The sequence below is a fragment of the Terrapene carolina genome, unplaced genomic scaffold (genome assembly GCF_002925995.2).
Source record: "Terrapene carolina triunguis isolate 2854851 unplaced genomic scaffold, T_m_triunguis-2.0 Scaffold112, whole genome shotgun sequence".
Taxonomy (NCBI): Eukaryota; Metazoa; Chordata; order Testudines; family Emydidae; genus Terrapene; species Terrapene triunguis.
The window spans coordinates 12,158,968-12,170,431 of record NW_020664463.1 but is presented as its reverse complement, the minus strand read 5'-3'; the positions used below and the strand labels follow the sequence as shown (position 1 = coordinate 12,170,431).

The 11,464-nt window shown below is 41.9% G+C and overlaps 1 protein-coding gene across 3 annotated transcripts in view; it reads right to left on the bottom strand.

Moving 5' to 3' along the window:
- The window catches only part of LOC112109791 (proline-rich protein 5), a 423,972-nt gene that overhangs the window by 376,065 nt on the left and 36,443 nt on the right, over positions 1 to 11,464 (bottom strand). For all 3 annotated transcript variants that reach the window (XM_026652268.2, XM_024213814.3, XM_024213841.3), the window contains exon 2: positions 11,007 to 11,143. The gene's annotated coding sequence lies outside the window, so the exon portion shown is untranslated. The remainder of the gene's footprint in view (positions 1 to 11,006; positions 11,144 to 11,464) is intronic.

The window sequence follows — 11,464 nt, the reverse complement described above, 5'->3', positions numbered from 1 at the left end:
GCAGGGAAGGGGCGGAGTTGGGGCGGGGCTGGGGGTGGGGAAATGGGTGGGGCCAGGGCCCGTGGAGGGTCCTCTTTTTTTATTTAATAGATATGGTAACCCTACCCCATGAGAAATTCAAGTTGGTCAGCACAGTACTAACCAATGAAGTGGGAGCACTTCATATTTTTTGTATCAAAGTATAAAGGATACTTTGAGCTTCTTTTTCTGGGTCCCATAGTGCTTTTCCTTAAAGCACTGCAAGAGCTAAGAAAGCCTGGCCATCAGTGTGGATTAGCTTTTTAGAACATATATCATTTCCCTTTGGCCTTGGAAAGATTCATTTTTCAAAAGCAAAGCTATCTTTGAGCATAGTCCGCGTGAAGGATGGCCTGTGAGGAAAGTACAGCTTCTACTGAACTCTCTTTTATAAATGAAACCAAACATTTTAAAACTGGCCAAAGAAATCTTGCGTCTTGAAGAAAGCAACTCCAAAATGGCAGCCACAAGCAGTGTGGTGAGATTGTGCAGCTCCTGCAGTGCAGGATGTGGTATGCCACATTTTAAAATGATGACCTCGTACAACCATTTCATACAAATGATACTTACCACCCACAGGATTTTAGCCTAATTTACAGCACCTATATATAGGTTAAACAATAACTACAGAGCAAAATGCTGGTGCTCTAAATACTGTACCAAGGGTAAGAATGGCAGTTCCACACAACTGATTTTAAACTTCCACATTTGAATCTTTCATGTTCCCTGATGTCACAAGATAGGCAGGTCTCATTTTCTGTGGCATCCCAGCATGTACTGTGCTCATCATGTCACAACCACTATGGACGCCCAAGAAAAGCCCACATCTCACTTTGAGAGGGTCAGGTAAGAGCTGGAAATTTAGAAAACTACACAACAAGGTTTGTGAAAATTCTTAACAATGCCTTTGGCTGTGTTTGTCAATTTACACAACCATCTGATACCTCTTTCCCACACCACAGGCCCAGCCTCAAGCTCCAGGCACCTGTCGCAGTGGCTGACAGTATAGTGCATATATGGTCAGTATCATGTATACTGAGTTGCCATTCAGAGTGGAAGCCAGTGTCAACATCAGGGCACATGGAGAAGAAGAAGAAGAAGAAAAAAAGCCTGGAGGAAAACCTGCATTTCCGTAAGTCCCAGTCCTGCACTTTTATCCAGGGAGCAGAGCTTCCTCTCTCACAGAGAAACGCAAGTGGGGAAGCCTGGGAAGGTGAAGAAAACCCCATGAGGTTTCCCGTCTGGAGCTTGACATATATTGTTCAGTCATGCAGAGGAGGGGGTTCTCCTACCAGTTAAAGGACAACTGCTTTAGGTCCTCCTGCCCTCTATAAAATGAACACAGCCTCCACCCTAATCCTTTCCTTCAGTCCTGAGACTGGGGAGAGGCAGTAACCCCACACCTTTCTGTGCAGGACGAGGGACAGCAAAGCATGGAGATGTCCATGGTTCCTGGGAAGGGAAAATTTCTCCCCAAAAGGAATTCTCTCTCTCCCAGTCAGAAGTTACTGGTAAGAGACAGATTCTGATACCCGGACTCATCTTGAATACCCGGACTCATCTTCCTCCCTGAACAGGAAAGTACTACTCACCATGAGCAGGGGGCTCAGAATCTGGCTCTTAATTTGTTAAACATACTTAGCTGCTCTGTCTTTATAGACATTGTCAAGTAATTTGGTACCACATTTAACTGACCTTTACATTTTCAAACTGATATGTTTAAGTCACTGAGGGATGGGGGTGGGAAGCATTCTTCGATCTTGAGAAGTTTGTGGTTTGTGCCAATATCTAAAGCAAAACCAGACAAACCAATTTGAATTAGTTTACATCTTTAAAAATTCAGCTGGGCTGAGTGCCAAGTTTCAGCCAGTTGATATCTGAAGTGGCTATGATATTAAATGACAAACACGATTAAACGCCAACTAGGAGGGTTTAGGAAGGGAAGGCTAGCAGATCCTTACCTACAGCAGTGCTACTGGGCTCCACTACTATGCTATTTCATACCCCCATATGACAGGGTGTGCAGTCATAAAAAAAGCCACACACATAAGACGCAGGCTTGTAGCACCTGACAATTAGAGCAGGAGTTTTTAAGACCCTGTACCCTGCCCTTAGTTTTCTTCTTATAAAACAAGTAATTTAAAGAGATGACAACAAGTACCTTTTTGTCAAATGGGTTTTAACTTTTTATTTGGCTCCTCGCTGTTTATAAAATCTACTTAGATGTTTAAAACTAGTATTTCTTTCCTGGCCTATTTAGTCCTTTTCCTTCTGGAAGAGATTTTCTCCCCCCTTTTTTTCTTCTTTAAAGTGTCTGAAGCAACTGAGCCTTTCACCTAAGGATCATTCACATGGCATCTTTCTTGAGCAGTGCTCCCTCCTCTGGCTGGATGACTGTGCAGGTCACATGCACTATGGACTTGTCTACACAGTCGGATAATGTGCACTATGGGACTGTGATTTTAAAGTACACTAACGTGTTGAGCATCAACTGGTCCATGTAAACCCCACTGGTGTGCACTAATGGTTCCCTGGCAGCACTCTTTAACATACCAGTTTAGAAACCACACACTCTGCAGTGCACGGTTACTCCACTGTGAAGATCAGGGGTTCTCAAACTTCATTGCATCATGACCCCCTTCTGACAACAAAAATTAATACACGACCACAGGAGGGGGCACCTAAGCCTGAGCCTGCCCAAGCCCCACGGGGGCCAAAGACAAAGCTCAAGCCCCACCATCCCAGGCGGGGGGGGGAGGCGGGCAAAGCTGAAATCCTCCCAAGGCAGAAGGTCTGTAACCCGAGCCCCACCGCCCAGGGCAGAACCCTCAGGCTTTGGCTTCGGCCCCAGGTGGTGGGGCTTGGGCTCTGGCCCTGGGCCTCAGAAAATCGAAGCCAGCCCTTGCGACCCCATTAAAATGGGGTCCCGATTCACTTTAGGGTCCCAACTCACAGTTTGAGAACCGCTGGTGTAGATTAACCCTTAGAGTGGCTAATGGTTTTGCTTTTTAATTTCTTGGTCACAATGTTGTATATTTAAGAAAATGACAGTTAGGGTGGGCTTTTCAAAAGTGCTTGGCCTTGCTCTAAATCTGCTCCCACTGGCTTCAATGTAAAACTCCCTTTGGCTTCAGTGGAGTAGAGCTAGGCCAACACAGAGTGCTTTTGAAAATCCTGCACCTCACAGTCCAGAGGACATGAAAGGAAGGCTAATCTTGTAATTTACACAATGGGATGGAACTTCCTCTGTGAACTTGGGCAAGCTATATGATCTCTCTATGCCTCAGTTCAACACCTGTAAAATGGAAAGATAATACTTGCCTGCCTTGTTAATGTAGATGAGATGCACAGATGTCACAGTGGACAATTACACAGAAAACAAATTAATTACCAAATAAGACCGACCAAATGTTAGGCACAAAGTGCACTGAAGCCAATGAAAACGCACCAGGGATGACTTCAGCGTGACCTGTTCTAGTAAATGAAACACCACATATTACATCAAACCAGTAATTTAATTCTGTTGTAAATATTTACACTTTTTGGAAGCAATTGGTCTTTTATTTGTTTTTTAAATAATTGCCTTTATCATTTTATTTTTTAAATGCATTGAAATTTAAGAACCAACCTAAAAGCCTATGATGGCTCCTAAAAAACCAGCTTCTTCAGTCAAAGTGATCTAATGGCATGGGTAAGAGAAGGCTGCAGAGCCAAGCACAGCTGTTCCTTCTAGTGGAGCAAGTTTCAAATTCTCCAGCTTGGGTGTCAAAGGATTGCTGTGCTCAGGAAGTCCCCCATATGCGCCTGCCCAGATTGTGATTCTGGATGCAGTGAACAGAGCTACTTGCTTGATGCTCAGCACAAAATAGGTGGGGAGTGCAAGTGCATGGAACACAGGCTCAGCCCCACTTCCTTCCTGCTCAGCCAGAATAGCTGGCCAGATGAATACAGAGGAGTAAACTGCTCCAAAAAGGGGAGTGAAGTGACTTCCCCTCCCCACACCACCGTCAGGGCAAGAGGGGAGTGGAGGAGGAACAGAGAATGTGAGTCTCTTATTCATCCTCTGCTATACTTTGGAGGTGGTGCAGCTGCATGTTAGCCTCTACTCAGGGCAGATAGTACTTACACTCTAACCCCATGCAAGCACCCCAATGATTCAGAGCCTACATTCACAAGCTGGGTGCCACCTCCTTTTAGGAGGTGCTTTAAACATCGCTTAGCAGGAAGTTCCTGTACCTCAGTGAAAAGCTAGCATGTTTGTCAAACCTCCTTTCATTTCATTATTGCTTTGTTCTAAATTCTTCATAATCTGGCATCAATTCTGGGGGGAAAATGCATTATTCTTAAATTCTGGTTTTCTTATTTAAGCTCCGTCAGCCACGGCCACTTCAAACAGTTTACTAGATGAGTCAGCGCAGCTAGATGAATCGGCCAATTTCATAAAGCTGCAACATGCTTCAGACTAGTGATGTCAAACATCAAAAGGCTCAGAGATCCTTGTCAAATAAGTTCCCAAAGGTTATCTGAAAATTGTCTCAGCCCCTGTGATCTTTACTTGGTCAAATTCCCACTGAAATCAATGAGAGTTTTGCTTGAGTAAGGACTGCCAGAATACATCTTTGATACTGGAATTCACATGAGGTCAGAACCCTGGCAAGATTTTCAGTTCTTCCTGATTTTAGTGAGGGCAGGCATACCTAAACAGCAGCCTCTCTCATGACATTTTGGTTTCTCTGTTTCTAGGCCAAGAAAAGAGGAAAAGGAAAAGGGGGGGGGGAGAGAAGAAAAGAAAAAGGGAATAAAAGAAAAAGGGAGGCAACCACATTTTTCCAAACCTTGGGTCATGTTTCGTTTTGATTTTAGTTCTTTGCAGTGGTTTGGCTCAGTTCATATTTATTCCATGTGAGCTCAATCCATTCCTGCTTTAGACTAAAGAAGTCCTGTAGCCATAAAATTCTTACTGCTTTGCTGGGGATATTACTTGCAAGATAAATTCAACTGAATTATGCTGAGTTCCTGTTCCATTCCTCCCAGAGAGGTGGGACGCTAAGGACCAAGAACTGTAATTATAGCTGCATGTAAACATACAGCAGGTGGTTAGGACTCTATAAGAGACTATAGCTTGCAGCAGCCTTTAGGATACCTGTTTAGTCAGACTGACCAGTACAGCTGGTAAAAATAAAATGTTTCCATTCCTGTAAAAGCATCAATTTTCCTCCCCATTCTGCAGCTTCTGTGTATAGTCAACACAATGAGCCAGCATATCCTTAAGAGATGAGTAGGGTGGAGAGGGGATGATGTATAAAGTGAAATAAATCTAAAAGCAAAATGCAACATCCCCTCAAATAATCCCTCAAATGTTAAATCTCTTTAGATCATGTTTATTTGATTACTCACATATTTTAGAGATTGGCTCAAAAAGAAACACTCCAAGTTCGATATGAATTTATAGCTTAGTCTGTTATAAAGCCAAGAGGACATTTGTAGAATTCAGCTGTATGATTTCAAATGCAGACTTCAGTTGCTCCCTTCCTCAAAATTCAGATCCAGGCTTTTGTTTCATGCTCCTCTATTTGATTTTCTTTATTTTATTTAGTACAAGAAATTAACATGCCATTTGAAAGTGAAATACAACTCTCAAATCAAACCACCAAATTTATTCCACATGAGCAAAGTTGAAAGCTGAAACATTTGTTTTACCATAACAACACCCTTTACCCACCACACGCTTTTAACAGAAAACCTCCCATTTCAAACTTTTTAGCAATTTAAAACATTTCAGACCTGGCTAGGAATTTTGGCTAACTCAATTTTTGGGTGTGCAACTTTAAAGACCTGAAAGTGGCCTTAATTTTTAAAAGGTGCATGGCTCCAAACTTTACAAATATTCAGGTCACGTGAAGGTGCCAGAAGGAAGGCAACTAAGAACTGAGACATCCAAAATCACTAGTAGCTTTTAAAAATCTTAGTCAAGAGGTTTTTCAAACTATGAATTGACCCCCTCAAAATGTTATGTTTATTTATCTATTTATTTTAAGTTTTAAAAAACTGTTAAATTTCAGAAAGTATTGTCTAGTGATTAGACTAGGGGGATGAGAGCCATGATTCCTGGGTAATGGTCCCAACTCTATCACTGACTGAGTCTCCCCAACTCTTGTGCTTTCATTGTGAGTCTCACAATATTTGGCATTATACTCAAAGCTCCAGCTCCTGGAGTCCTAAGATTACCTGAGAATCTTACTTGTTATCAAAAAATGTGTTTCTAGCCCTCATGGTTTTGGAGAAAAGCTTGAAAAACTGTGCCTTAAAAGGATCAGAAACCAGAAGGCAAATTAAAAGAACCCAATTGGTTATTTGTTTTTAAATCTTGTGATTTTTCAAATCAATTTCATGACTTTTTGAGCCCCAATATGATTTTTGAAGGTTTGGGATTGGCACTACTGGTGATTTGTTTTTTGACTCAAGGCAAATTATTTAACCCTTCTGTGCCTCAATTTGTCCTCCTTTATATAGTCCCTAACCCTATAAAAGTTGCTTATACAGACCCTGTTCGAAGTTGGAGAAAAATGTGGAAGTCATACTACTTTTCTCCCCTTGCTTTGTACTTAGTATTTGAGTGGAAATGAATAAGGTAAATTGAGACAAATTGGAATGATGTTGAAGAACACTCTTTATCTGCCCATTCCTGGTGGTTACACAGCACCTAATGGGTACAACTACTCTGCAGCCAGAGGTATAATTTCCGATTTGGGTAGACATACCCATGCTAGCTTTAATCAAGCCAGTGTGGTAATAATAGCAATGTAGCCATCACTAATTGGACAGCAGCAGGGGCTAGCCTGGTTGGGATTATACTTGGGTGGCAAACCTGTGCTGTTGCCCATGTAGCCACCACTTTACTGCTATTTTTAATGCACTAGCTCAGTCAAAGCTAGTGAGGGTACGTCTACCCAAGTCAGAAATCTCATCCCCGGCTGCAGGGTAGTCACCGAAAGGGTTCTAAAGAGCCAGAGTGTGTCTAGGAGGCTGCTGGATGGAATGGCAATTCAGTTCAGTGACGTGAGATCCCTATTTTGAAAGAGGCAGTTAAAAAATTCTTGTGTTAAATTCCAGCATTTCAAATCCTGCTTTCCTTTTTTCAAGCTGAGCAAACACAGCACCCAGGAGCGGGTCCTATAGCTGTTATGTTCCTGCTTTTCTGCTCAGCTAACCATGACAGCAATATCTTTACCTGACATGGCATGCACACAGTTAATGTTTTGCATCATTTTCTGATGCAACTGTTCCAACCTTAGTTGAGCACTGTTTTGTCTTTGGGGTGTTTTTCTTTTTGGTTAACAGGTTAAACTGGTATTTCAAGTAGGTCGATATTTTAGTTGTTATTTCAAGAGATTCAGCAGCAGTGATTTGGCAGCAGCACAAAAGGGTTAGGGGAGAGGGGCTAGCTGAATTTCCCTGACCCTCACCCATATTGCAGATTTAGGACACTGGGAGCACATGGCCCTGGAGCCCCCAGCAAGGAGCACTGTGTGGATTAGACCCCTCCATGGAACTTCCTAGGAGAAGGTTGGTTGGGTATAATTTATGGAGAAGGGAGGAAAACAAATAATAAAATAAAAATAGGCAGTAAGTCCAGGATCACTCTTTCTGGGTGGGGGAAATATTAAGGGAGTACAAGGGGTTAGGATTTGAAATGGAATTTTAAATATATTAAATAAAAGATTAAATGATGTCAATCATCCAATTGTGCACTATGTTAGCTATATAAACCAAGCGTATGATTTATTACTGTTACATCGTCCTTCCTCCTGACTTTGTGAATGGAAGAAACATGGTGCAGTCCTGTTTCTAATTAGGCCCCTATCCTGCAAAGACTTGTGCACCTGCCTGACCTTAAGCACGTGGTAGTCCCATTGCTTAAAGCTGAGCACATGCATAAATCTTTGTAAGGGTCAGGACCTTAGAATGTAAGCTAATGGGAACAGAGATCAGGTTTATATTAGGGAGGCCACTCACGCATCCCCAGAATATCGGACATTTTAGTATTTCCAGGAATGGCATGGGTCCACACCCGACAACGTGACCCACCAGCGTGACCTTGCATGTATGCTAGTAGGGGCGGGGCAGCACGCTTTATAAAAGGGCGTTCCCCTATTTGATACCATTCAAAACTATGTCCAGTTTTGTTTCACTACTGAATAGAGGGCAAACCTTAGAAAAGCAGGGCTGTTGGGCTTAAAACTGGACGAATGGCCTGCCTGATTCAGATATGTATTCTGTACAATGCCTAGCACCACAGGACCCTGATCTTGATTGGGACTTTGAGGCCCTCCAATACTACAAGTTAATAATAATAAATACAATTATGAAAATATGTGCAGGGATAGGAAATAAGATCTTATTATAATGCTGTACTTCCTACCACAAGAATCACTTAATGTCTGGGCCTATTATTGTATTGCCAGCAAATGAGGAATTACAGGCTTTGCATTGAAGAAAACAACTGATTGTAAACTCCTGGATTCACAGGAGACAGTCTGTCTTTTCATCAACTATTGGTACATCTACTAGACAAACACATCAGCAGGGTGCTCGTAATTTACTTAACACAAACTGTCAAATATTGTCCCGCTTTAACAGGGCTCCCTTTTGATAGTCCATCACTGTAATGTTTTTGTGACCATGATAAATTAACTGGTTTCACGCATGCTACGGTAGAGACAGATGGCATTTATATGCCAGTTTGTTTACTGCGAGATTCACACTTAATCATGAAAGAACAATTTTAAATGCAAAAAGTTTCAAAACAAAATAATGCAAAGACGGTCTGTTCATAGTGGAGATCACTGCTAGGTAGTGGATAAGTACAAGACTAGGTCCATATTTAGTCCACCCAGTAATGACTGAGTTACTGTAGCACCAATATATGCCATTACTGTTGCTTTTATTTAAACTTTACAGTGAATATTAGCTTTGGAGAAAGTTGAAAGACTAGCAGACGTGGAAATGAAAGTTCTCTGGTTTCCCACAGAACAGGATCAGCATGGACAGCAGAAGTACAACTTTCTCCATAATGGCTTGTCAATACTGTCCCGCCTCAAGCCTTTTCTGGAGGAATCACCTCTAAGGGTGAGAGGGTCCATGCACATTCTGTCCTTGACCTGAGACTACCAATAAACACCAGCTGTGACATGGACCCCTGTCTGCTATGATCTGTCTGCAACTCACAGTGCCAACTCATTTCACATGGGGCCACTGGGCTGGCAGTAGCCTTGAAATCCTCACATGAGAGGTGCAATAGAAGTGCAAAGTATTACTATTACTCTGAGAAGTCTGAGTTAGATTCTCAGGTCTGAGGGGCTACATTCTGGCTTTAAGCCACATCCCTGTATTGGGCATGGGGAAAATCCTCCTCAGCTGGCAAGCTCTGTCTGCTGGTATCAGGGACTGGAGGCATCACTCTGCCTTTACCCAGCATGGCCAGAACTGCTATTGGCACTAACCAAAAGCAGTCCTTCAGTCAAGAGCACGCAAGGACAATAACTATAGCATGGGGTGTACAAGAAGGGAAGGTTTTTTGAATGCTCCCACTGCACAAGGGCCAGACACAGTGGACCTTCATCATTTTTTCCTGACTGCAGGGACTGTGATTGCACCTAGTTCTCATGGGGAATGCACAAGGGGTTGAGGAGGCTCCTACTTGGAACACCCACAGTCACAATCCACCCTAAATTATTTAATTGAACATAACAATACAAGATTCAATTTGCCATCCTGATGTTGAGAAGCACTTTAACTCATGAGCAGTCCCCACTGAGACATTGTCACATTATATATATGGAGATCTAATCCTCACCATTGGAATTAACTAACATGGAGAATTAATACAATCTGGGTGAGAAATGTCACCAGGCATGCCCCAGCATTTATTGCCTGGTATAAATTCAGAATAAAGCAGCATATATGGGGTTGTGTATTACAAGAAAATGTTTAAATATTTTTACAGTGAGAACCTTCAGGGAAGTTTACCACATTATTTTTAAAAAATGAAGCCACTGGAAAATTTAGATTCTATAGTTTGCTGATGAAGTTCAGTCAAATCAGTGGGATAAACTTTCTTTAAGGTCTTCTTAGGGATGAGAAAACCTCAGATGGTTTGGGAAGAAAAGTCATTTGAAAGTGGTTAGTGGAAATCTTTTGTCTGAGCAATATTTAATTGCCTAGAAAAATCAGGGTAACTACATGTGGTATCATTGTTAAAAGAAATAATAAACTGAAAAGACTGGTAAGGAACCACAGCATATTTCTCTCTGTCACACACATACACGCGCTCTCTCTTGCTCTCTCCCCTCCCTTTCTTTCTCCTCCCTCCCCCAATGATTGGTGTTTTCTGAAAATTATTTCAAGAAATCCATAAAATACCCTACCCCCTGAAAACCCTAATCCCAAATGTTAATCCTTTAGACTCAATTTTAGCAATACTGCACATGAATGAACCGTGTATTGGTGAACAATGTCTGAAATCTTTAATCCAACTCAAGATTGGCTTTATGGTCTACAGGGCCTCCCTCTCCAGCTCAGTGTTATAGGGCTTCGCAGCCCATGAGCTGAATTTATGCAGAGCCCCTCCCCCTAAAATGCAAGGCCTCAACCAATCACTTATGTTGCTTTTTCAGAGAGTTAGCTCTAATCCAGCTGCAAATGGATTCACAATTGGGAGGTTAATGGTGCAATTTTTAATTGCTTGAAGGCCAGAAAGATACATATTGACATGAGCTGTCTTCCAACATCACAAGATACTGCCATGTTATGCACTAATTCTTCAATGGCAGATAATACAATGTGGAGTTGCTGTGGGAGATTGTGCAATATAGAAGTTAACCAGAGTCAGCTCTTCAATTCATCGAAGTCGAGCCCTCTGCAGGGATGTTTGAGAAGTGGAAACATTTTAACAGTGAACAATTGGTGTTGCAATGACAGTAGCTTACCTGCTAAAGGGTGTAGAACACAGGACTGAATAGCAGATGTCGAGCACCTCTGCAATATATTCCCAAGTGTCACAGAAAAATTCCAACAGTCAAGAAAATTTGGTGGAAAAGATTAGCAACTTGCAAAAAAGGCAGCTCTGCAAAAGAAGATGAAAAAGAATGTATTGCACATATTCTAAAATGCGAATTATATCTCAACAGTATGAATAAAGTCTCATATCCATCGTGCAGAGTGGAGTATAGCTGGAAGTTGAAGACAGACAAATTCAGAATAGAAATAAGGCATAAATGTTTAATAGTGAGGGTAATTAACCATTGGAGCAATTTACCAAGGGTCGCGGTGGATTCGCCATCACTGACAATTTTTAAATCAAGATTGGATGTTTTTCTAAAAAATATACTCTAGGAATTATTTTGGAGAAGTTCTATGGCCTGTGTTATACAAGAGGTCAGACAAG